At 34.9% G+C, this 7973-nt stretch overlaps 1 long non-coding RNA gene across 1 annotated transcript; it reads left to right on the top strand.

The window, feature by feature from the left end:
* The first annotated feature begins 1325 nt into the window (after positions 1-1325).
* Positions 1326-7320, top strand: LOC143916914 (uncharacterized). The gene is made up of 3 exons (XR_013261011.1): positions 1326-1733; positions 6039-6276; positions 6395-7320. It is a non-coding gene; the product is annotated as an uncharacterized LOC143916914 (long non-coding RNA).
* The last annotated feature ends 653 nt before the right edge of the window (positions 7321-7973 follow it).

Below are 7973 nucleotides of genomic sequence, written 5' to 3'. Positions count from 1 at the left end.
GGTGTAGTTGCACGTGCATGCTTGCTCGGTTGTTAAGCTTCGGGTTAGATCCCAGGGCCGGGCCTCGAGTGAAAATGAATTTTTCAGAGTATGCTACTGGTTAGACCTGGATTTGTGCTCCACGTTGATCGTTTCCTATCAGAGTTTGCCAATTTTCTCTGATTTCATTGTTGAAACGGTTCCCAGTAAAAATTAGCCAAAATCCTTCCTATATATACATTATGTCACCAATAATTTGTGTTTGATTAACGTGCAATAAATAAGTTTGTGTACGATTTGATAGATGTGTCATTGATTTGCGAGTTTTTCAGTGTCTCGTAATTCAGTTACTTATGTACATATATAATGAAAAATGCTGCAAAAGGTTGCCTGTAATGCCTTCCTGGTATGTGTTGTCATAAAAAAATATGCAACCAAAAAGTTTCTCCTGCATTTAATCAAATATGGGATTCACCATTATCGATCACTGTTAAAGCAAGGAAAAAAAATAGCACCAAAAACACTCCAGGGGGTGATTTTTGAGACTGTGTACCATGTGTACGAGCTAGGGGTTTAAAAGTATCCAAAAAATAGCACGTACCATGTACCATTCAGTGTGTTTTCGCCCTAAATGATGCGCGTGCAAAATGTTTAGATTGAGACAGTTGAGTGAAAGTGCAATAATTCGATTCATATTATCCGAGTTAGAGAAAATTGCAGTCATTAAATCATCGAACATTTGATTAGACAAGAAAAGCTGAAAATTCATTGGATTGAATAAGCCAGACATTGATAGTTTCACACATGAAGTATTTCACATAAAATAGTCTCTTCAAAACCGAGCCACAGATACTTATAGCAATAGTAAATATTTAAATATTCGGCAAATGGAAAAGAGAGAATGTTTAGTTAACATACGTTTAATTATTTGCTTACTGATGATATACATATGCGAAACTGTTAATTAACTAAACACAACAAATTAGAATGTTGTATGTGTCTTTGATTACTTTATAACATCGGCAGTCATATAAATCTACCGTTGATATCTTAATATAAATATAGCACTATAAGATAATCTTACTGTGCTTAAATTAAAAAAATCGTCTACTTTTACCCAAGCATTTGATAGTTTCGAGGTTGAAATACATATTCTTCTTCTTGTTAATGCCTTGTCCTCATCCGGACGTTGGCGACCACCTCGTCGATTATTTGAAGATATCCGCATCGGTCTTCAGCGGCTCGGAACAGCTCTTCGGCGCTCATATCAGTCCACATGCGCATGTTTCGAAGCCAAGATAACTTTTTCCTGCCAATCTATTTTTTTCCTTCTATTTTCCCTCATGGTTATCAAACGGAGAAATTCGTATTTTAGGCCCCGTATCATGTGTCCGAGGTACTCGCATCTTTCTCCACTTGATGACAGAAACAAGTTCCCTGCCTCTCCCCATCATGCCGAGGACAGCTTCGTTTGATATCTTTTTGGTCCATGGAATCTTCAGCATACACCTGTAGACTCACATCTCAAAAGTTTCGATGCGGCTGATCATCTTGGTCTTCAGAGTCCACGTCTCACATCCGTGTAGTAATACTGTCCAGACTTAGCTCTTCGCGAATCTCAACCGCATATGAAGATTGAGATGCTTGTTTGTAAGCGCCGCCTTCATTTTTATTATAAATGCTGTTCTAGCCATCTCGATGCGGATTCTTAGATCTTCATTTGGGTCCATCTCTTCATTCAGCCAGGTACCCAGGTAATTGAATATTTTTACTCTTTCTATCAACACCCATAGACCTATAGAAATCCATATAGACATCCAATAATCTACATTCGATTATTTCAACGGTGTTTGATGATACTGACGACCACATTTTTGTACTTGCTTTCATTTTCACCTATCTCCTTGAGTAAACGGTAAGACAATCTTCTTCGCGAGACATCCCATGCTTCGGACGATGAAGCTACAAGATGAGTATCCGCTACCATCGTCGACCTTTCACCATCTACTGGATGAAGATTTCTCTTCTCTTCCTGTCCGTGTTTCACAACTTTCATTAACTGCATTCCTCATATTTCCTTTGATTCATTTGTTCATCACACATTCAGACTTCTTTGCAGAATATCATTTGACCATTTACTCCCATCCTTCTTTCTCATTTTACTAGCTTCTCCTTACTTTCACTTCAGTGGCGTAACTACTATGTAGCGGGGGTAAGCAATGCTTGCGGGCCCACGGAGATAGGGGGCCATAAATCGATAAAATAACTGTTCAAATTAAGACACATTTTGCGGGAATGCAGGTAGTGAAAAACTATTTCGATTTTCTTGAACCTAGAAAAATTATTAATATACTGGAAAAATATATTTCAGACCATTGTTTGAATCTCAGGAAAAAATATCCAGAAGTTTTCTCAGATCAGTTCGAATCTCAATTAACACATGTATTTTTATTAATAAAGAAGGATCTTTCTGAAACAATAACCATAAGGCAATTTTCAGAATTACTTATTACCAAATACAGTTGCTTGGAGAGTTATTTTTCAGAAGTATACACCGAATTCATGTTATTTTTTACTATTCCGGTAACTGTGGCAGTGAAGAAAGAACATTCAATAAATTAAAAATAATTAAAGTTTACAAAATAAAGTCGATCGGTCAAACCAGACTCAATGAATTGAATATATTTGCTTACAATTGAGCACAAAGAAGCAGCCAAAATGGACCTCAAACAACTAATAAATGATTTTGCAAATAGTAAGGTTCGGAAGAAGAAATTTTAAAATAGGTGTGATAAATTAAGAAAATTATATTATGTATATACATATTAACAATAATTATAGTTATATTAAGAGGGCTGTACACCAGCGCCTTGTCCATACAAACGTATTACACTTTTCTCTTCCTCAATAATGGCACTAGAGAAAAAATATTTTTTAATATGCTATGGATATCCACCATTGGCATGTTTCTGTGGTTTTATTTTTTTGATTAGCTATTTTTTATATGAGTTAGGAGCCGCCAAACATCTATAAAATCGCCTCTTTTTTACACCCACGAAAAGAGTCCAGCGTGTTTATTTAGCGGTTGATTTTTAAAAAAATACGACCACACAAACATAGAAAATATCTTTCTCATACCCATGATGATATTTTTTTTCAAAATTGGTTCAATTTCGGAGGAGAAAACTGGAGAATACGAAAGCTCTATTTTGTCGATTTAAATCTGGTCGAGGCGCAACTGTCGCATTCACTCAATATAAATATCGAAGAGAGGAACGGCAACAAAATTAACGTTTCGGGTATCCAGCCCTCTTAATACTGCGTTGCGAAACCAAAAATTTTGTATTTTGATTTAAAAATTCAATTTTTTCTTGCGGGCCCAAAATTCTTAGTTACGCCACTGTTTCACTTACAATTTCTACCAGGTTTTACTTGTTTCACTTCGTCATTGGTCTGAGAAACTTCCCATAATCTTCTGATCGCTTTGAAACTTTGCCATTTTGTGAGGTTTGGCCGCCGATAGAGATTTCATTCCTATGTATGATCCAATTAAAAGATATTCACATAAAGTAGAACCTCGATTATCTGGATTTTCGATTATCCGGATTGTTAAAAACAAACACAAATTTTACGATTTTTCTGCTTTGCATGTGACGAATTGAAATTGCTTTCAAATGTTGACGTTCATGATGGCATAACATAAAACGGAGCACGAGTCATAAATGCATAACATAAAAATTCGAAAATAAGACAGAGAAATGAGTCGGTTGTCTTCAATTTCTATACTCAAAGGAAGTTTGTTTCTTGAAAATTTGATCGCGATTTAAGTATTTATTTTTAATATTACCAATATGGAAAAGAAAACGTGATGTATTAACGACAAATTAGATATAATCAATGCTTTTAAAAGCGGTGTCTCAGGACGTTTCTTGTCAAATACTTATGGTGTTGGAACGTCAACAATCTCAGATATAAAAAAAAAACAAAGTGCAAAAAATATAAGGTTTACTGATTCTTTAATGTCAGAAGATGGAAGCTCAGAGCGTAAGGTTATGAAAAATTCACAAAATGAAGAAGTCGAAGAGTGTATTTTTATGTGGTTCATTCAAAGATGATCTGGTCCATTATTGTGTGAAAAGTATTCGCGATTTGGCAGCTTCAAAAAGAACAGCTAACTTTAAGCAAAAATCAATAATTGAACTTCTTAATAAAGAATAATTCAATATTGATCTTCATGTTATTATATATGGAAATGTAGACAAATAAAAGTTATTCATACTGAATGTACACGTCTTTCCCTGTCAATTGTGATTTTTTCGATTATCTGGATTTTTCATTAACCGGACTTCATCATCATCATCATTTACAGCCATTCACCATCCACTGTTTCACCAAACACGCTTCCTCTCGTGTCTGTTTTGCGCAACTCTCATCCATCTCACCCCGCACATTTTCCTAATTTCGTCCACCCATCTTCCCCGTGGTCTTCTTTTTCCCTTTTGCATTCTCTCGGGTACCATTCAAGCACTTCTTTTGTCCACCTTTCGTCCATTCTTCTAGCCACGTGGCCCGCCCTTTGCCATTTTAATCTCTTTACTCTATCCACTATGTCCACTACCCTTGTCATGCTTCTCACCCACGTGTTTCGCTTCCTGTTTTTTCTCGTTATGCCAAGCATACAGCGTTCCATACTTCTTTGACTGCATTGGATTTTGTGTAGCATCTTGGCGTCCAGTGTCCAATTTTACATCCATACATCATCACTGGCAGAACCCATTGATCGAAGATCTTTTTCTTCAGGCAGAGTGGCATTTTTGATTTAAAAACATAGCTACATATACATATATAAGACTTATAAAATGAAAAAAAAAACAACAGTAAAAGCTTCTTTAAAAGCAAAAGCCAAAAGAAAAATGTAAATAATAATAATAATAGCTTTTATTCCAGACGATGAGGAGAATAGTGCAATCCCCAACGCCCATATAAATAATATATAGATAATAAAAAAAGTATTGAAAAATAGTAAACAAAAAATAAATAAATAAATACATAAGTAAATATATAAATATTACTGATAATAAATAATAATAATAATAATTATTATTATAATAATAAATAAATAATAATAAATAATAATACTAATAAGTCTATTAATAATAAATAATAATAATAGCATTTTAATGTCTATTCAAGGCGGTCGGTGTAGCAGTTCCATCCATCGAACATACAATGAAGAATGCAAATGAGAAGATGCAGCAGCAAGAAGAGAATTAGGCGATAAAAAATATACGAAGACGTAGAGAGGCCGCTCTCATCCTGAGAATGGCTTCAAAGTGAGGCACATGCCCTTCTACAAACATTTGCGACGCGCTGCAGCTCCTAGATAACCCGAAAAGAGCACGGTAACAGTTGTTGTATTGTACTTTTATCTTCCTCATCGTCTCCCGCTTGTATCTGGTCCATAATTCACCAGTATAGAGGCTAGTACAAAAGGACATAAATAATTGTCTCTTAACCTCTACACTGGAGTGGAAAAATCGTCTAGCCAGCATATTTGCCCTTACACAAATGGCTCTTCTTTGTCTTTCGATGTCACGGTCATCAGATAGATCCTCCGTCAGGAAACTACTGCTCAAATTCAATCTTTTGAAAGTACTATACGTCTATTTGGTATTTACTTGAGCAATTTTAAAAACTTAAAAAGTCCAATAGATTTGAACACAGTATATTTTATGTAGCAACTGCAACTTGTTTTTGTTTTCCTTTTTGTATAGCAGTATTGCTTACTGTTATTAAATTTAATAACTTGGCTTTCACGTCGCTAAAAACTAATTTTCTTGAAGTTGGGTGGTCAAATTATGGCTCAGGTGCTGGATACTGGATGCTTTTCCCAGAACTTCATATGTATGTCAATTTGCTGAATCATATTGCAGTATTGTCTGTGTCATCATTTGTAATGTGATCTAAAAAATAAGCGCATAACATTCGAATGTGTGAACAAGTGACTGTTTTGATTTATACGGCCGTGTTCTCATGATGGAATTTTTCGTTTTGCCAAGGGGTCATTCGAGGGGTGTCTCCGAGTGGAGGAGCTCATCTGGAAACTGCTGTGGGAAGCGATGAATACAATTTCACGAGGGCAGTTGTGCGTGAAGCCACCGTGACCGGACGAACACCCCTCTCCTCCCCCATTCTCTTCGGAATCAGAGGGCAGAGCCGGCTCCACCGAAGTCAGATGTCGTCAGTCTTTTGTCGACGAAACCGACGACCTTTTAAGGCCGGTAAACGGACTATTCCGCAAAAAGCGATCTCGCGCACGTAACTAAAATCTCCACCACGGAACAACTGACATTCGAATTCTCGTTAGTACAATATTTCAAGATTGATGGAGTTTTTAGGTGCCAGATGATTTTAGTGACGTGCGCGAGATCAATTTTTGCGGAATAATCACCGAACCTTTAAAATGAACCTAGGAAAATTATTAATATGCCGGAAACAGACCATTGTTTGAATCTTAAAAAAAAATATCCAGAAGTTTTCTCAGGTCAATTCGAATCTCAATTTACTCATATACTTTTATTAATAAAGAAAGATCTTTATGAAACAATGACCATAATAATTTATTAAATCCTTACGCTACCTTTTTCCTACCTATACCCATTCTACTGTTTCCGACATTTTAAAAATCCTTTCTTTTAACAATCTTTCTGTCAGGCGACGACATACTGATGCTATATTCTTCTTTAAGCTCATAAATGGTTTCCTTGATTGTTCTGATTTACTGAATAAGGTTAATTTCAGAATCCCAGTTCGATACTCTAGACGCGTTGCACTCTTTTCACTTGATGCTTTCAATACTAATTCCCAAAAATATTTTTATCTGCAGCGCGTTTATCGTATGTTTAACGGAGAGCTGAATGAGGTTGATCTGTTTGGTATTTCCCTACATCAATTCAGGTCTAACATCAAGAGAATCTTGACCGATTGATTCATTTTTTCTCCTATTCTATTTTTCCAATATTTCCATTATTTTTATACTTTAGTTTAGTTATGTAATGTGCTATTTAATCATATTATAGCTTTCATTCTTTTCCTTTTCATTTGTTTATTTTGTATTTACCTTTTTCATTTGTTTTATATTTGTAAATTTCAATTTCTTCTTATATTCTATCTTATAACCTTTTCCAAATATTTTAATACTATAGTTTAATTATGCAATGTACTAAATATTTTGTCATGCCTTTATTATTTACTTTTTAATTTGTTTTCCTTATATTTATCTTTTTCATTTTTGTAAAAATCTATTATTGGACTCGGATGTCACATATATTATTTATTTACTTTTTGTTTTTTTTATACCTATCTCTGTACATCCTGTCTGTTGATTTTTCAATTAATAAAATAAAAAATAAAATAAATAAAATAAAATAAAATAAGGCAATTTTCAGAATTACTATTACCAAGTTCAGTTGTTTGGAGACTGATTTTTCAGAAGTGGGTCTACCTCACGGCACCGAAAGTCAAAAGATCGAAAATCGAAGGATCAAAAAATATATATTATATATATGTATGTGCATATATAATATATATATATATATATATATATATATATATATATATATATCAGTGGCATGCGGTGAAATTATCTCTCTTTTTGTCATACAGCCTTGTTTAATGTGCGCGCGCAGGATACGGGAGGAAAAGCTTGTTCCTCTTGTTCCTGTTGTATCCTGCTCGCGCAAATTAAGTGAGGATATACGACGGGGGGAGAGAGAGTTTTACCGCACGCCACCGATATATATACTAGGTAATTGGACTATTCTTCAAATTGGAGTGGTCACAAAGACAATTTTTGCCACGAAAATCGCGAATACATAATATTTGGCACTCAAGTTCTCGTTACTATGATAGTTATCGTTAGTATGATGGACTTTTCGGCTGCCAGATGTTCCGTTATAGAGATTTTAGTGACTTTGTGACGAGTAATTTGTGAC

The sequence above is a fragment of the Arctopsyche grandis genome, chromosome 9 (assembly GCF_051622035.1).
Source record: "Arctopsyche grandis isolate Sample6627 chromosome 9, ASM5162203v2, whole genome shotgun sequence".
NCBI lineage: Eukaryota > Metazoa > Arthropoda > Insecta > Trichoptera > Hydropsychidae > Arctopsyche > Arctopsyche grandis.
Note: the sequence above shows the minus strand (reverse complement) of the source record. Positions and strands in the feature narration are given on the sequence as shown.